Source organism: Malaclemys terrapin, chromosome 21, assembly GCF_027887155.1.
Source record: "Malaclemys terrapin pileata isolate rMalTer1 chromosome 21, rMalTer1.hap1, whole genome shotgun sequence".
NCBI lineage: Eukaryota > Metazoa > Chordata > Testudines > Emydidae > Malaclemys > Malaclemys terrapin.
In genome coordinates this window covers 9,117,742-9,136,964 of record NC_071525.1, presented here as the reverse complement: position 1 = coordinate 9,136,964, position 19,223 = coordinate 9,117,742, and the positions used below count along the sequence as shown (strand labels likewise).

Sequence of the window (19,223 nt, the reverse complement as noted above, 5' to 3'; positions counted from 1 at the left end):
ATGGGAACAGGCCAAGGCAGACTGGCTTTCATGACCCCTCCTTGCTTCAGTGAATCTCTAGACTAGCCTACATTACCCATATACCATTCAGTTACGCACACTCACCTGCTATAAAACTGCCCCAAAAGCCTAGGAACTATTGGCCTAACAGTCAAAAACCTGGCATGCCAGATACCTAAATCGGATGCCCAGACATTACTCCCATGGTGACAGGGACTGTCAGTGTAGAACAGCTGATTTGGCAGGTGTCTGCATTTTAGTGTTCTCATACCAATAGCTGATTAAAAGTGGCATTGACTTGTTCAGCAAGGGAGTTGTATCAAGCCCTCAATCTGGGAGCAGGTGGGGAGAGAAGAGGGAATTCTTAGAGCTTTGAACCCTAGCCACCTACACATGCTCTGAAAGTGATGAAAGAAGAGGATACCTGGACACTAACATAGCTAAGGAAAGTTGCCCATGGTAGGTTGTTCAGCGTTAAGAGATCTTGTAAAGACAGGCCCTATCAATATTTAAGTACATGAATGGGACTGAATTTAATCATATTTTAAACAGGTTCCCTTGTTGATATTAAAACTCCATCTTAGATTATTAAAACTGAGAATCTTTTAAAAACCCAGTTTCCTGGTCCTTCTTTCTGCCGTTTTATTTTTTTTTCCATTTCTCTCATCTTAACCCAGTTATGGTTTTGTTTAGAATCAGCTGCACTTCCAGGTTCTCACAACAAGGGAAGGTTTGTTTTAGGGGGAAAAAAGAAAAAAAATGCAACAGTTGGGTTTTTTTTGTTTTTTTTTTTATTAAACAAATGTACGTTTTAGGACAATTTGGAGTTGAAAAGTTCTCACAGGCCAAGACAGCCACAGCTGGGAATTTCTGAACTTACTATTCCCTTTGTATAGCTGTTACACCGAACACGAAGTTTGCATATCATCAGCATGGATATTTATAGGCAAGGTAGACTGCTCGGGGTAGGCAGAGAACGCTTTGCATGCCTGATTTTGGGTCACACACAGTGCAATCTCTGCCCCCTGCTGCACCGGGGCTCTGAGGAGAGGCATCTATAAAATTTAGTTTTGCCTACCTCCTTTCAGAGATCGTCGTCCTCAATAGTTGCTAAGCTACATTTGTGGGGGGGGGGGGGGGGAACCTGCATATGTCTGAACTGTTTTAACAGACTGCACTAGATTGGAAGCAGGCACTTCACAGCACAAAGCACACTGTGGGAACACAAATAATGCTGTAAGAAACTGACAGGGGAACATTTTAAAGATGTTAAAAAGGCTTTTATCAAAGGCTTCTGGGTTTCGGAGTTTATTAAATTAATTTGGGGGGGTTTTTTTTGTTTTTTTTTTTTTAACACTAATTTTTGAGTTCCCTGTAGCTATCGAAAAATCAGTGGGTTTCGGGGATCTCTCTTTGTGTATACGCGTAGTCCTGTTTCAAACAGCACTATGTTACGAGAGTGCAACAGTAGGGCCTATACAGACCAATTCACGTGGAACACCTTAGTGCACTTTAGAAATCACATCCCCGTAGTCTGCATTACTGCTCTGTGTAGACAACCCCTTAGATATAAGCCAAGGAGCAGAACATCACATATATAAACAAACTGCACTAGGAAAGAGATGAAGTCAACATGAATTGAGTAACCATTTCTGGTGTTTAGTGGATAAATACTGCACTTGCGTGTATGTGGCGGGGAGGGGTATTTTACTGGTTAAAATCTAAAATCAGAAGCCCTACTTAGATCTTTTGAAACACAGCTTCTCCTGAAGGAGCTGTGCTTTTACAAGGTACACACTGGACTTAGATGTAGCAACTGTTAAAAGTAAAGATCAAACAATGGAGAAAAAGTTGTTTCAAAGTCCCAACCAAGGAAGTATATGTAGCAGGGGTAGGCAACCTATGGCATGCGTGCTGAAGGTGGCACGCGAGCTGATTTTCAGTCGCACTCACACGGCCCGGGTCCTGGCCACCAGACCGGGGGGGTGGGGGGGGGCCTCTGCATTTTAATTTAATTTTAAATGAAGCTTCTTAAACATTTTAAAAACCTTATTTACTTTACATACAACAATTGTTTAGTTATATATTATAGACTTATAGAAAGAGACCTTCTAAAAACGTTAAAATGTATTACTGATACGTGAAACCTTAAATTAGAGTGAATAAATGAAGATTCGGCACACCACTTCTGAAAGGTTGCCCACCCCTGATATATAGGTTGCCAATTAAAATCTTAGAAAAAAGACCTCCTCCCCATCCCCTCTCCGCCTTCTTCCACCTCGATGACTTTTCAAGGTCCCTTCCAGTTCTAGGAGATAGGATATCTCCATGAATTAATTAATTACATTTATTTATTTATCCTGCTCCTGTCTTTCAGGGCCCACCTCCAGCAAGAAAATGACCATGCTGAAGCACAGTTGCATAATAGTTGGAGACTGATAGCTTTATATGCTTTAACTGTCAAAAATTTGTACCACAGAGGAGCCCCTCTGACTTTTCATGCTGTCTGGGAATTAATCTCTTCCAGGGCCGCTATGGAATCCTCACGCTCCAATTAAAAGTGCATGTGTGCGTACACACACACACTTCAAATAAAGTTCGTGTAAGTTAACTCATTTCTGCACTTCAACTGTAGGGTCTTCCATTTCTCCCATCAAGGTCAGTGACACCCCTACCATCAGAAATGTCTACACAGATGTCCTCACTGCACAATTAACTCCAGTGATCAGCACCCAGGCCTAGTCAGGGTGTGAGCAACCAAAGCCCTGCTCAAGTCACTGCACCCTCACTGGTGCTGAACTCACTCACGTGTCAGGTTTCAGAGTGGTAGCCATGTTAGTCTGTATCAGCAAAAACAATAAGGCGTCCTTGTGGCACCTTAGAGACTAACAAATGTATTGGGCATAAGCTTTCGTGGGCTAGAACCCACTTCATCGGATGCATGAAATGAAAAATACAGGAGCAGGTATGAAAGGATGGGGGTTGCTTTACCAAGTATGAGGTCAGTCTAACGAGATAAATCAATTAACAGCAGGATACCAAGGGAGGAAAAATAACTTTTGAAGTGGTAAGAGAGTGGCCCATTACAGACAGTTGACAAGATGGTGTGAGTAACATTAGGGGGAAATTAGTATTGGGGAAATTAAGTTTAGGTTTTGTAATGACCCAACCACTCCCAGTCTTTATTCAGGCCTAATCTGATGGTATCCAGTTTGCAAATTAATTCCAGTTCTGCAGCTTCACGTTGGAGTCTGTTTTTGAAGGGGTTTTTTGTTGAAGAATTGCCACTTTTAGGTCTGTTATTGAGTGACCAGAGAGGTTGATGTGTTCTCCTACTGGTTTTTGAATGTTATGATTCCTGATTTCAGATTTGTGTCCATTTATTCTTTTAAGTAGAGACTGTCCGGTTTGGCCAATGTACATGGCAGAGGGACATTGCTGGCACATGATGGCATATACCACATTGGTAGATGTGCAGGTGAACGAGCCCTGGATGGTGTGGCTGATGTGATTAGGTCCCATGATGGTGTCCCTTGAATAGATATGTGGACAGAGTTGGCACCGGGCTTTGTAGCAGAGTTTGGTTCTTGGGTTGGTGTTTTCATTGTGTTGCATGTAGTTGCTGGTGAGTATTTGCTTCTGGTTGGGGGGCTGTCTGTAGGCGAGGACTGGCCTGTCTCCCAAGGTCTGTGAGAGTGAGGGATCGTCCTTCAGGATAGGTTGTAGATCCTTGATGATGCGCTGGAGAGGTTTTAGTTGGGGGCTGTAGGTGAGGGCTAGTGGCGTTCTGTTACTTTCTTTGTTGGGCCTGTCTTGTAGTAGGTGATTTCTCGGTACCCTTCTGGCTCTGTCAATCTGTTTCTTCACTTCACCAGGTGGGTACTGCAGTTTTAAGAACGCTTGAGAAGAGATTCTGTAGGTGTTTGTCTCTGTCTGAGGGATCGGAGCAAATGCGGTTGTATCTTAGAGCTTGGCTGTAGACAAGTGTGTGTCACTAGGACTTTGAGGGGCATATCCTAGGGTTCTTTGTGCAGCAATAAGCAGAGCCACTATATTCTTTCCCAGTGAACTTGTCTGTCCTCCTGGGCACGCAGAGGGAAATTGCGGAAAAGCATTGGCGGTCTGTCACCGCTCGAGTGATTTAGCTTGCGTCCTCACTGCAAAGCGGGCAGGTTATCAGCCCAATTGAAAGCAGCACACAATTCTAACCTACACTTCCAGCCAGCCTAAGCTGTGAAAGCACCAAGCACACATGAGAAGGCTGTGGGGGGGCGGGCAGAAGGGGGGTTAGGGAAAACACCCAAGTAAGAGCCTGAATTAGCTCTGCAGGGAAGATGTACCCTAAGTCAAGAGATGTGTGTCTGAGGTTGTGACTGAATGTAAAAGCAAGCAGTAAAAAAGTCATGGGAAAGAGTCCTCTCTCAAATGAGGGGTGGGCTGAAGAGAGCCAGCATTTTAAAAGGGAACCAGAAATGGTGAAACTTCAAGAGATGTTCAATTTGCCAGCTTGGGGCGATCCAGCAGCTTCATTTAGTCACACCGCTTTTGTTTCCTTCTAAGAATGCAGGCCAGCCCTTTACAGTCTGGGTCCAAGATTTCCTCCTGTCAAACCAAGGTTCTGAGCAGTCCTTTCACAAGAGTCAGGATGTTAATTATGGAGTCTCCCTCACTTGGACTGAAACCACAAGGCCAGACACAGCAACGTTTTCTTGCCTGGGAGAGCAGGCCTAGAGACATCCAACTAATGTAGAACATGGGAAAGAGCAGTGGAGGCAGAGAAAACTGCAGAACCCTGGATCCACTCCTCCATCCACTGCAGCCTGTTCCCCTGACTGCAGGTGGGTGGCCCCCACTGCAGCTGGCCACTGAAGCAGCTCACACACAGGGCTGCAGGACCTGATCATGCTTCCCTTCCATCCCCCAATCTCTAGTCCTGTGGCACTTGGCTAAGAAAACAAGGTCCAAACCCAAAGAGTCACTGCACGATCACCCTGAGTAGCACGTAGCCTTTTAGAGAAGAGAGGCAATGGAGACAACTAGCAAAAAAAAGGAGGGAAAGAAAATGGACCGAACAAGAAGTTAATCATGGCATGGTACAAAAAGGGGATATAGAAAGAGGGCACCCATCTACCAACTCACAGTATGGGAGGGCTTCAACAAAATAAGGCTGGGCATTGCCGAGGTGCGTTATTTTGAGAGGTAACATGGCCTGATGGAATAAGCATGGATGGAGAGACAGGAATCTTTTAAGTTCTATTTCTGGCTCCATCAATGACTCACATCTGGCCTTGGACAAGTGACTGAAGATGACAATATTGACCTACTTCACAGTCTGTTGTGAGGCTTAATTAATGTTTGTGCAGCGCTTTGAAGATATAAGAGCTGTAAGTGCTAAGCCTCATTCACTTCCTGCTCTGAAGTGCTGTGTGCTGTTGATGCAGGATGCTGAAGTGCGCTCACGTTCCACCCCAGAAATGAGTGCATTTCAGCAGCAGGCAAAGTAATCTCTATATACTTCTTCCATAACTCACAGGACACCATGAAGTTTAACTAGCTACAGCAAAGTGCTTTAAGATCCTTGGGTAGAAGGTGCTAGAACAGTGTGAAATATTAAGACTGCAATGGATGGTGATTTTTTTAAATTCCTGTAACAAAAATGGCCAAAAACATTTTTCAAAATAAGCAATCAATGTTATATTTAAACGCCAACAATATATTCCAGCCTTTAGGCCTGGACTACACAGGTTTTATACTTGTGTAACCATTTTGGTCAGGGGTCTGATTATTTTTTAACCAAAATAGTTATAGCACTACATCCCCTAGTGTGGACACACTTATATCAATATAAAGGTATTTACACCAGTATTACTTATTCCCCTTTCCACACAGGGATTGCTACATGGGTATAAGCACCTTTATACCAATACAACCACATCCACCGAGGAAGGTTGTACTGCTTTAACTACAGCAGTTTAAGAACTACTTAACGTACATACCCTTTCCACATGCTGGATGTAGTATAAAGTTTTCTGTCTGCTGCATTCGGGCTAGCCAGTTCTTTGCTTGTTTTGTGACAACTTCTCTTCGTGACCAAGTAGCTTAACTATAGTAGTTCCCTCTCTCCTGCCTGCAGAAGGCAGAAGTGCCCAGCTGGCAGGAGCTGGGATCATATCGTCCCCATCCCATATTCTTTACTTTGGCTGTCTATGAAATGATAGCAAGCCGCAGGGATCCACACCCACTCGCTTCATGACCTTGGGCATGTCACTTAGGATCTGATCCCAACCCAACTGAAGCTGATGGAGTTGCTCCACTGACTTCAGTGGGTGTAGGCTCATAATCCGTGACTCAGTTTCCTCCAGCTACAAAAAGGGGAGAATGATACTTGCCTTCCTCAGTCGTGCGTCTTAGTGTTTGTGAGATGCTTTGAGAGGACACCAAATTAGTGCCAAGTATCATTCAGCTGAATTCATTAGCTAGACTGCGCCTGGAAGCTTATACAGTAACACTTTCCTCCTCCTTCCCACACTTCACCAGTAGCAGCAATAACACAAAAAAGACTAGAGTGGCAACACTAATCATTTTAGATATGGGAACAGCCCGTGCAACCAAAGTTCTATCCTGAAGCACCTGTTGTACATAATTTGCACTCCTCAGCCCTCCATACACAGTTAAAGGGGCACGATCAAGAAAAACTTATCTTCCATGTTTTAGAAACATACTTAAAAAAAAAAAAAACCTCAAAGTCTAGTTTGCTTTTCCCAATTTATGCTGTTTGTTTATTATGGGCACTTCAGTTTCACCTTGTTTCTACTCAAGTTTCACTTCCTGGTTCCCAGGCTCTAGGCCTGATGCTGAATCTGGGAATCCAACACTGCGGGGCAAGGTTTGAATGCCAAATATACATATGCATACACACAATTCGTTTAAATAAGTATTTTTATTTTCATGAGTCATTTCTAGGGACATTAGGATTTATAAAAGCTACACTTGAGGTATAAACTAAATTAACACAACCCCTTACTCTAGAATTCTAAGGCGTGTGTGTACATTACGTATAGAGTACCAAACACCTGGAAAATGAAGTGCAAAGTTTAAAAAAAAATAATAAGCATCAGGCAATTCTATGCTGTACACTCTGGACAGAAACGAAAATTCAGCACAAAAACTCCAGTCTCTTCAAGCAGGCAACTTCTCATTGCTGCAATACCCCAGAATGACATTTAAGTCTGCCGTATTCTGGCTTCTTTAATCAGGGGCTTCCATTGTGTACAAGATAGAAGACACCCCACTTCTCCTCCCACTCTGCTCTCCTCAAATTTCAAAGTCATCCAGCCAGGAGAACCCAACCTGTTTTGTTGTAAAGTAGCATTAAAAAAAAAAAAAAAGGACTAGAATCCTTTGAACTTTTAGAGCTGCTCTGGGATTGAAGGTGTGGGTGTGTGTATGGATGGGAAAGAGAATCTGTCACTGACAGGGGAAAAAAAACATACTAAAACCCTGTCTACAGGACAGTTCTTAACCCGAGTTTGCAACAAGCAAGTGGCATGATGGGGGAGGAGGGGAGAGTGGGTCCGGCTCCTCAGTTGGTGTAAACTGGAATAGTTTCCTGCCAATACAAACCAGGTGAAGATCTGCTCCATTGTTTGTGTCCACACCCCACATGATTAAAGGGACACCGTCAACTGGAGAGGCAGCCAGGCTCAAAAATTTAATTACAAAGTAGTTACGTGTCTTACACCTGTCCCAACTCTTCCAGCCAATTTTAGAATTTAAAAAAACATGTTTCTCTCTCTCCTGCTGATGCATGAAAGACCCACACAAACAGGGGAAGCGGACTATAAACACTGCTGTAAAAAACATGAAGCAAAACAGCGAGGCTCAGTGATCTTAGCTGTTTTATTACTTGTAACAAAAGTGGATAAAAATTGCATACAGAAGGGTGATTTTAAGTTGATGGTATCCCTTTAACATGCTGTTGGCATGCTTGGTTGTTTTCCTGTAAACAGGTTTCAGAGTAGCAGCCGTGTTAGTCTGTATCCGTAAAAAGAACAGGAGTACTTGTGGCACCTTAGAGACTAACACATTTATTAGAGCATAAGCTTTCGTGGACTACAGCCCACTTCTTCGGATGCATACCATCCGAAGAAGTGGGCTGTAGTCCACGAAAGCTTATGCTCTAATAAATGTGTTAGTCTCTAAGGTGCCACAAGTACTCCTGTTCTTTTTCCTGTAAACAGTTTATAGCCCTTATTTTGCAGTGTACACAAGACCACTGGCAGTGAGCATGTACGACTGGCTTGGCTGTTCCCCCTTCCTCCCAGCTCTTCATGCTGTAGGAGCACATTGTCCACAGGCTGCTGACACTTCCTGCACATATCCTCTGGACACTCTGTCCCTCCGAGGCACTAGACAGCTGCCCCGGTTCTCCCAGAATGCACTGACACAAGCACACACAGGTGCGTGTACTTGCAAGCATTTATCTGAGCCACATGGCTCTAGTCTGAAGAAAGCGGAGGTACAGGTACAATTCAACTGCGTTCGTTGTAACCGAGTAAGACAAGCCTGTTATGGCATGGCTACAAAGATACCACTGCCCCTGCACACTCAGCATAAAGTACCTGATCACTCTAGCATTGCAGCCTGGCTAGCTATTACGGAGTTTAATAGCCAGTACACAAACGTTTATCTCCCCCCCACACACACACACATACACACCCCTATTCAAATGAAGGAGTTTGGGGGGGGGGGGTTGTTATTTGTTTTGTTTCACACTACTCAGAAAGATATAGGTACAATAAGTTTAACTTGAACAGCAAAAAAAAAAAAAAAAAAAAAAATCTACCTAAGTGCCATATGTTCTACAACAGATCAACTCAAATAGCATTGGGATACAAGATTATTACCAAACATACATTCCTGGGGTGTTTTCTCAAAACACTCACTTTTTTAAAATTAAGACAATGGCCAAAAAATTATTCCATGGAGTAACAGATCTACACTATCCTTTATGCATAAAAATTGCACGCATACAATATAGTAAAAGCTATACACGTGCAAACCTTAGGTTGAGATTTTGCATAAAACTCAGAAAATGCAAGGTTAATGTTCCAAAGTCAACCTTAACTCTACCTCTTGCAGAGTAAATTGTATTTTTTAAGTCTTGTTTTCATAATTCAAGGATTTACTAGGGCCACCATCAACTTTGATATCTAATCAAAGTTTAAATAGTTTCAGCTCCTCCACCAGTCCTGAGTCACCCCTGCCTATTCTTGTAGTTTTACAATCACACTTAATGTGTTTAAAAAAAAAATAGCAGCTTTCTCCATCGATTGTAGAGTGAAAGACTCACAAAACCAGAGGAAGCCCACTATACAGGGGAAATACTTCAACTAACACTAGCCGAAGTACTGCTATATAGACACCCCACCCACCCCATCCCTATCCCTTTCCCTTTCAGTGATAGCAATCTTAGGTCTCAAGCCTTCAGACTTATGCACATGTTTTACTGTACACATTGCAAACAGTTCCACTAATCTTCAGTGAAACTACTCCCAGTGCATGAGGTTAAGCAAGTGGTAAAGTCTTTGCAGAATTAGGGTTTACGGTCCTGATCCTGCAAAAACTTAAGCATGTGAATAGTCCTGTTGAAGTCGTATGTCCAAACAGATACTCACATACTTAAGGTTTGGCAAAACTGTTTTGCCCTTACATATTACTTGAAACAAGAGAACATGAAAAAAGCCAAACCCCTGTTTGAAAATTTGATTAAATTGACAGTGTCTTTTTAAAAAGAGATGCCCTTTCTCTTTTACATTCAATTAACTATAGGAGTACAAAATTCTAGAGGGACAGAAGCAATTATTTATTCTTACAATACTAAAAATGCCTCTTTCCTCGAGGATTCTTTTTTTCTTAAAGTTCCCAGACCATCACAACCACCATAAGCTCCCTAATTCTTTACTCAAAGGGACCAATACCATATTTTTTGTTTGTATCTAAGTTCCATAAGCTCCAGCACCAAGAATCCTCCTCCTCTTGATTCCATATTACGAATCAGCAGGTCTTTCCAGTGCTCCGCTTGAAAGCGGATTTATGGCATGGGAATGACACCCCTTATTTGTCTGGGTTTGTGAGCTGTTGACCAGTGACCCAATTTTTGTGTCTCTGGCCCCTTCCCATCCAGCATCACTGAGAGCCAGTGCAAATAAAGAGACTGTACAGTTAACATTCCCAGTCTTTCTAAAGCAGAACTTTTTTTTGAGGGGGTGGGGGGGGTGGAGGAGGGGCTAACTTCAGGCCTTCTATACAGATCATAATGCAGGAAAAAATAGCATAGCTTGTTTTGTTTTTTAAATCACACTAGAGCCTTAGAGTGCCTATATACAACATATTTAGGCTTGACAAAAATCTGATTCTTTTTGTAATTTTGACAATTAATATTGTTCTTTATTTGTGAGGCTAGACAATTGTTTTTATTTGTAAGAATTTGTTCCATTTTTAATCATTTTAATTTTTGCAGTGGCAGGAAATGAAGGGGGGGTTGGATTAGTGCAGCATGGACAGCAGAGAGCTCTCAGTGCTGACAGCAAGGCCAGAGACACCCAGGCACAGGAAAGTCTGTGGAGCAGTGACCCCAGGCCAGGCTCATGAAGAGAAGGACAAGCTCCCAGCCACTGGAGAGACCACCCTACTGCTGAATATGCCCCAGGCTCCCAGCCATGAGTGAGCGAGCTGCCAGAGCCAAGACAGGGGACTGCAGAGGGCTCTCTGCATAGCCCCGGGCCAGGGACACTGAGGTGTTGTGGAGGCCATGCTTGCTAGCTGTTATTGATGGATTTTTTTCATCGATTTCTGTGTGTCAGGTGAAATTGACATTTACCAACAACTAATTATTTAAATTGAATCCTGCCAAGCTTAAACATATTTAACACATGGCTCCTAACTGTGCATGTGGCATAATGTTTCAACCCTGCACATGAGATAAACAACATGATTGTCAGGCCTGCAATCAGGTTCTTGGATAGTTCTGCTGCTGCGTAGACTGGAATACTTAAATGCATTAAATTAAATTAATATCTCATCTCCTAGAACTGGAAGGGACCTTGAAAGGTCATCAAGTCCAGCCCCCTGCCTTCACTAGCAGGACCAAGTACTGATTTTGTCCCAGATCCCTAAGTGGCCCCCTCAAGGACTGAACTCACAACCCTGGTGCATATATAACCCTCCCCCCTATGCATGTATAACAAGGTTAGCAAGTCTTCTTAATTCCCAGGCTTCTGAGCACCGGATACCCCAATGTGAACTACATCATCTGAAAGACACCCACAATCCTCTACCTATGGCATCAGGGGAGGGAAGATGGGAGAACTGCCTGATTTTTGCCAGAATGCAAACAAATGTAACTGTGAAGCATGGTACGTATGAACAAGCAAATACAACTGACACAAAAATTCAATAAAGAATCAGACGTGTATACAGATAACAAGATCAGGCACATGAGATAGGATTATTTTTAAATATCAGGGGTATAAACACTCTTGCTTCAGGGCATAAGCCAATCACTAATGGGAGTTTCAAAGAAACCTGTTTCAGGGTAGCAGCAGTGTTAGTCTGTATCCGCAAAAAGAACAGGAGTACTTGTGGCACCTTAGAGACTAACAAATTTATTAGAGCATAAGCTTTCGTGGACTACAGCCCACTTCATCGGATTCCACAACTGTCTACTATGGAGTTTCTTGCACCTTCCTCTGCAACTGGTATTCGTCGCTGCCAGAGACAGGACCCTGGACCGCAGGAACCATTGATCTGATACACTATGGAGATTTCTGTACGTTGGCAGAAATGCCACTGAGTGGTTGCATTGGACTGGATCGAGCCCAATCCACACAAGAAAAACATGTAACAGTTTTCAGTATGTGTGTTACCCAGCTAACAGCTGAAACTGTATTACTGGGGTTCTAAGCTGTATTGCAGATAGGACATGGGCATCTGACATCGGCTACCCCTGCTCAGTGACTAGTTATTAAAAAGCCTGGTGCACTTGTGCTATACACCTGCCAAATACTGTTACAAGTTTTCTAATATAGCTGGGAATGTTTACCAGGTCATGAGTGTGTCAATAACCTGTTATAATCAACATGGCTCAATCTATAGCCTAGACAGGGGTTAGAGAAGGGCTCTTCGAGAAGGAACTAGTATAGCCAAAGCTTTTAAACGTGGTTTACACTGTTAGACAAACTGATTGTAACCCTGTTGGGGTGACCCAGGTTTTAAATTAGTCCTTTCAACCGTTTCTTCGTCAGTGCAGAGACGGCTTTCAATAGGACAAGCCCATTCCATGGCTGACTCCAATGCCAAATAGCTTAGAATATTGTCTACACTATAACGACAGCCATGGTTTTGTATCCTGGTCATGGACACCCTTATCTAACTAAAATGGTTGCGGCTACGCAACAGGCTTTTTTCCCCACAGCACAACCACATATCCATCCTGTTTGCACATCCATGCTACCATGCTGCCTACCAGTGTTTGTATCCGTGCATCCTGGGGAAACTAGGCAGTTATCTTTTCAGGTATTTATATCACTAATCAGCACAGTATCCAAGTGCTCTCCTATAATGCCTTAGCAATGGATGGAGTGCCAAGAGGACACACACATAGAGGAGTAAGACATACAGATATGCACTCAGATATCCTCCCAGTTTTCTGAGTGGTAGGAAGTAAGACCAGCCAACTCAGATGCACAGGCACAGTGAGGGAATCCATTTACAAAACAAATTAAGTTTGTCAGAACAGTTAGAGAAAAACAGCCATGCAGTAGCCCAGGCTGCTGGCAAGGGCGTTAACAGCTACCAGAGTTATTGACTGTAATATAACCATGTTTGGCATGGACACAAGCTATGTTTACAGCCAAACAGACGACTAGTTACAAACTCAGTTAAAAGTTATAGCGTAGGCAGGGCCTGAGGAGCCAGAAACAGCAGAACTAACCAAGTACGCTAGTTTAAATGAGTGGGCTTCAAAGCTGGATCTAGCCAAATGTCATGCTCAAATCAGGTCTGGAACCCAAGTCTAAGGCTAGATGAAAGTTCAACTAAGAATCCAGAGTTTCTTCTGAAAAATAAGTGTTCTGAACTTGGTCAGTATCATTATCTCCATTTTACAGATCGGGAACCTAAGGCACAGAAAGGTGAAGCAGCTTGCCCAGAGTCACACGGCAGGTCAGTGTCAGAGCCAGGAATTTGACCCATGTCTCCTGACTCCCAGCCCAGTGCTTTATCACCTGGACCACACTGGGAAAACTTCTCACGTTTAGCCAACCTATCCAAAAACCGGTTTATATAAGCAAAGAGGTCAGAGATGTCTGTTCTCATCCACTCTCCCTTCCCATTCATCTCCAGGAGAGAATTCTCTGCTATATATTTGTCTAGAGCAGCGTTTCTCAAACTTTTGGAAGCTGAATCCCACCATCAAGAAAATGAAACTAATCATAGAACCCTGCCATGTGTTGTTAAAGGCCTACCCACCTTAAGGTATACGTCTTCATATGTGCACACAGCATCAGACAAGCCCAGGGAGGCGTAACAGTGCACTTTGGGAAATGCTCATTTAGAGCACTATCCAGTCTAGTTTTAAATGTTTCAAGTCATGGAATTTCTAGCATTCTCCTGTATTCTATGATTCTAGAAGGCTGGCAAGAAGATAAACCAAGGGCAACCGGACTCAGACCTAGCAATTAGTATCATGTCTTGAATTTCCATTACTTGCATCTGAAGAAGTGAGGTTCTTACCCACGAAAGCTTATGCTCCCAATACTTCTGTTAGTCTCTAAGGTGCCACAGGAACCTCTGTTGCTTTTTACAGATTCAGACTAACACGGCTACCCCTCTGATACATGTCTTGAATTGAGAACCATACTCGCCCCCCTCCCTCAAATCACATGTTCAGTTTTAAATGAAGGTTTTAAGGCTCACACAGTGAGAGAAACTTTTACACATCAGCTAGGCAGTTGGAGGCTAAGTCAGTTCACACAACAGAAGCCAGCACAAGGCACAATATCTCCACTTATGGTATAAAAGAACCTCCCATGAAGATAAACTGAAGTGGATGAATCACTAGCATATTATAAAATGATATATAAATACAGACAAAACAGAGACCAACCTTAATTTGAAGCTCTTCTTGTCTTGTTTATATCCGCTCTACTGCACTGATTCGAACACGGGGCTGAACAAGAATTTTTAGAGAGTCTTCTATTCCTCCCTTTTACTTTACTTTTTAAATAAACAAAAAACCCAACAGAACAGCTTCAACTCTTTGTGAATGATTTTACAATATGGCTCTCGTGTCAGGGAAGCCTAACTTCTAAAGTTAGATCATCAGATGTGATATTAAAGAAGGCAGACGCCTAAAGAATTTTCCTAATAACTCCAATGCCAAAAATCTCTCCATCTACCTCACCCCACCGAGAAAAGGAAGGGGAGGAAGGGAAGATCCAAAAATCTATCCTGCACCCTCTAGGTCATTTCTTTTAAAAACATCATTTTTCTAAAGCTTTGACGCTACTCTGTTTCCTTATTATTAGTAGCTCCTTTGCCACTTTTGCAAATACAGAGTGGATCTCTTTTTAAAAAGGAGGTTTTGTCTACTTTCCTCTGCTCCCAATTTATTTTGTTTTAATTTTATTATAACTAACTAAATGTCTGGGAAATTTAAGTTAGAGACTCTACCACAATAACCAAGAAAAAGTCATTGGAATCTGCAAAATACTTGAAAATTCAACCTGTACTTTCTTCTTTATTTTTAATTGTGATGGTTACTTTTAGCGCTTGTCTTCCCCCCAATACACACACACTCTTCTCGTAATACTACTTTACCCCAAAGAACAGATCCCTCTCCAAAAGCAGGAGATTTAGAAATTGGGTGTTAAATTTTCAGAAAACTGGCTTGCCACACAGCTGTTCAACTTTAAGGCTCTTCCCCACGCTGCACAGCTGTATCTTCCTACATTCTTTTTAAATATTAAAAAATTAAAAATCTGACTCCCCCAGAAATTAAGAATAAGCTCCCAAAATATAACTAACCCGAGAAAATAGGGTTATCTGAAGATGCTTAATGTCATCACACAGCTTGCTTTTTGCCTGTGATTGCGTCTTTCCTCCCTTTTTATTAATTAATATTTGCTATAACTACTTAGCAGTTCCCACATTTCAATATGCAGTTCTAGCCCTGTTTTCCTGTCCCTGACCCCCTTTCCTCTCCCTTCCTAGGCCAGGGAAATTTGGTTTACTATGAAGCTGAGAAAAGGCTTTTTAAAGTGTCTTGTTTTAATTTCCTGCAACTCTCTCCCCCAGAGACGACCCCCTCCTCTCCCACACGTCAATATACACATTTAATCCTGCCCCCCAAGTACAAAATAAATCCGGAAAACTGGGTTTATTAGAAGCTGGAAAATGTGTATGTTTTTAACTGGCTTATCTCTCCCCCCCCCCCTCTGAAAAAGCCACCCTGAGACTCCCCACCTGCCTGTCACGCTTCTCTCTCCACCTCTATTGCCCCCTTCCCACCCCCCAACAAAAATAAAGATCCCAGGGAAAGAGGGCTGATGGGAAGCTAGAAATGAATGGCTCGCTCCTCCCCAGCAATGATCAACCCAGGGACCCTCCTAGCTGCCTGCTCTCTACCCTCTCTTCCCCACCCCCCCCGGACCCCAGGAGGTGGGGCTCAGTGGGAGCTGGCACAGGGGACCTATGGCAAGTGCTCCCCCCCCCCCCCGATCAGCTAGAGGCTGCCCCTCCCCCCAGAGACCAGGACACCCAGGGACCGGGGGGGTGGCAGGAGCTGGGGGGAGCTTGGACCTTTGCAGGGGCTGGTTCCCCCCGCTCCTCCTCTCCCCGCCCCCAGGGGCGGCTGCTGCTGCCGGGCTGGGGGGCTGCCCCGGGCTCCTAGGCCTCTCACTCTCTCCTCAGGATCAGGGCGGCCATATTGGATCCGTCAGCTTCTCTCCCCGTCCGAGGGAGGCGGCCGCTGCCGCTAGAGCAGGAGCAACATCCGGGTAACCGGCACCTCCTCCCGAGTGGGCGGGGGGGCGGAGGAGGGGCTGCCTACATCCGGGGTCCCGCCGCCTTCCTTCACCGCCATAGGAAGGAACGGGGCATGGCCGCCATTTTTGTGGAGGGCAGGCTGGCGGCTCCATCCGGGTTATTCATGGGTGGCTTCAATACCATTGGGAAGAATGGGGAGGAGGCTGCCATGTTTGTAGAGGGTAGACGGGCAGGCACATCCGGGATCTGACTTCACAGCTACTGAAGAGAATGGGAGAGTGCTACCATCTTTGTTATGGGCAAATGGGCACGTGGGAAAGTAGGGTCCGCTGTTGAAGCAAAGGATGAGCGTTCCCTTGTATTTATTAGTATCTAAATAAAACCTGCGTAGTGCCGAACACCAGTAAAAACCGGGCCAAGAAAAGCCATGCACAAAAATATGCTGTTTTAATGCATTGGTTTGCTTGATGCATGTTTTCTCTCTTGCTATTGCCTGTATTACCATTAGGAATATTGTTATTAATTGCTGTTTATAAAGAGGGCTGATGGGTGATCTGGGAGTGAGGAGACCTGGAGTCTATTCCTGGCTCAGCCATTGATCTTGGGCATGTCATTTCCTCTGTACCTCAGTTTCCCCATCTGTAAAATGGGGATATTTATTATTCTTTATTTCTATTCTGGGAGTGTCTGGTGGCCCCAAGCAGGGTTCAGGGTCCCAATGCATTACACTCATAGTCAAACTGATATAGACAAGATGATCCTTGCCTTAAAGAGCTCACAATCTAATTCTCTAATCCTGCAAAGACACAAGTTTAACTAAACTATATAATTTAGCTAAGCTATATAAGCACTAGGCATTATTGTCATTAGGTACTGCGAGCAGTCCTCACGATCAACTAAACCTAAACCATCCCTTACAGGTTGGACAAACCCCTGTCAGGGAAGGTCCGAGGTTTACTATGTCCCGCCGCAGCACAGGGAGGTGGACTTGAGGACCCTTCTAGCCCTTTATTTCTATGAGTCTATAATCTATAGTTAAGTTTTTGTAGGATCAGGCCCTAGGTAGATGATAAATAACATTTACATTAATTTTCTTTTGAAAGCACTTTGAGATCTACAGTTGAGGAGTGCTAGAGAAGAGCTAAGAATTATTATGTAGATCCATATGTATTTCTTTTTAAGTGCATATTTAAATATTGTGGTCAAACATTAGTTGTTTATAAGAGATCCAGCTCCATACATGTGACTCCAGCTGGGTCTAAGTTTGTACTAGTCAATTCTAGCAGGATCAGGGCCTTAAGGTCTGAATTGTCATGAATCTACTGTGAGAATGTGTCCTCACCTCAGAAATAAGGAAAACATAACCAGGGTTAATACGTACCAATTGGAAAGGAGGAAGAAGAAGAAGCAGCAGCAGCAACCCGGTGCAGTGGCAAATCACCATTTTAGGGCTGCTGGCATTTGGCTCTGTCAAATTTAAAGGGCTAGCTCCTAGAAAAGCATGCTGGGAAAAAAGGTTCCTCTGGTTTATAGGGATGAGGCAGCTACAAAGAAAGGTGCTTAGAAGCTGCTTGTATGTGTTGTGTATTGTATTGTATAAACGGCAGTGGTTGTCAGACAAAGGGACATGCCTCTCTGGAAACTACTGGTATTTAGGCAAATAACTTCCCTGCTCTGTGACTCTGTTTCACCTTCCACTCTTTATCTGTCTTGTCTATTTAGCTAGTCAGCTCCTTGAGTCTGAGGCTGCCTCTCACCATATGATTGTACAGCACGTAACATAATGGGGCCCTGATTTGCTTGGACTCTTCAGATGCTCCTGTAATATATTAATAATCAGCTGGAGAAATTCTGCTTTCCACTAGCCCTATAACTCAGCAGGGCAGAGAAAAATTAAAAGCCTCATTCTGGCATTCTAGAAGAAGTAGCTATTGTCCACGGATTACTAGCTCCAAACTCCAAGTGTTGAGGCTACAGAATGACTTAAGACATATTTCTTCCAGTCCCCACTACCTACTGGAAGGGTGGTGGAAAGATCAGACCAGTTTGCTAAGAGGATTCTATGACAAAAAGACCCCATGTTATCCCTGATGTCAATCCAGCACTAACCCCAGCTCAGCTACTTATGTATGGGTGGAGTGACAACTCAAAACAAATATGCTAACTCTGACAGGTACATTTTTGCCCTATGTGCCTCTCCTTTAAATGGCATGAGGTTGAGAAACACCAAATCAGGTCTTCTGGAACTGCTAAAATGCAGCCCAAAGCTGTCTACCAATATGATACACACCACCTTCCCATTCTATCTGAGCACCTCACAACCTTTAATGCAGGGGTAGTCAATCGCCGGACCATGGGCCAAATCTGGACCGCCAGATGCTTTTGAATGGACCCCAAAATCTTTTCATGTACTTACTATCATTATCATTGGGTTTGTTTTTAATTATTATTTTCTCTGGAGACTGGACCTTGACTATACCTTTGACCAAGAAATTTGCACCTGGACAAAAAATAATTGACTACCACTGCTTTAATGTGTTTAGCCTCACAACACTCCTGTGGAACAGGAACAGGGCCATGCTGTTCTCCCCATGTTACAGAGGGGAAACTGAGGCACAGAGAGGCTAAGTGACTTATACCAAGCAGGATTGAATCTGGGGCCTCTAGAGCTTAGTTCATGAGCCTCTACTGCATGAGCTATAAGCCAACTGACTATTAGCTAGGGTTGTAGAACAAACTAATTTTCTCTCTCTCTCTAAGTTGTCTCAGTACCACTAGATGGGACAGAACATCACACCCAGAAGCTGTGTGGGTTATACAAGGTCACACAGAGAATCTGACATTGCAGGGAATTGTCTTGCCCAAGTCCTAGGCTAATGTTCTAAGCACTGGACCATCCTTCCCAGGACCGGCTCTAGCCACCAGCAAACCAAGCACATGCTTGGGGCGGCACAATTCCAGGAGAGAGATTTTTTTTGTTTTTGTTTTGCTTCGGCACTTGCGCTCTCAGAGGGTTTGTTTTTGTTTTGCTTGGGGGCAGCAAGACCCTGATCCTTCCTCTCCCTTAAACTCCCTCAGGAGACCCAGTCCTTATAAATCTGAATGAGAAACAATACTGAACACGAGTAACAACTCCCTGCTCTGCCACACACTGCCCTGGGCCAATCCCTTGCCTC

At 43.7% G+C, this 19,223-nt stretch overlaps 1 protein-coding gene across 3 annotated transcripts in view; it reads right to left on the bottom strand.

Moving 5' to 3' along the window:
* The window catches only part of DEDD (death effector domain containing), a 45,777-nt gene extending 29,733 nt beyond the window's left edge, over nucleotides 1–16,044 (bottom strand). The window contains exons 1-2 of one of the 3 annotated variants that reach the window (XM_054010798.1): nucleotides 15,862–16,044; nucleotides 14,168–14,230 (exon numbers count right to left, since the gene is read on the bottom strand). The gene's annotated coding sequence lies outside the window, so the exon portion shown is untranslated. Of the gene's footprint in view, nucleotides 1–14,167; nucleotides 15,501–15,861 lie in introns of those variants that run through there. The other 2 variants (XM_054010799.1, XM_054010797.1) reach the window with 2 other exon arrangements.
* Nucleotides 16,045–19,223: the final 3,179 nt, after the last annotated feature.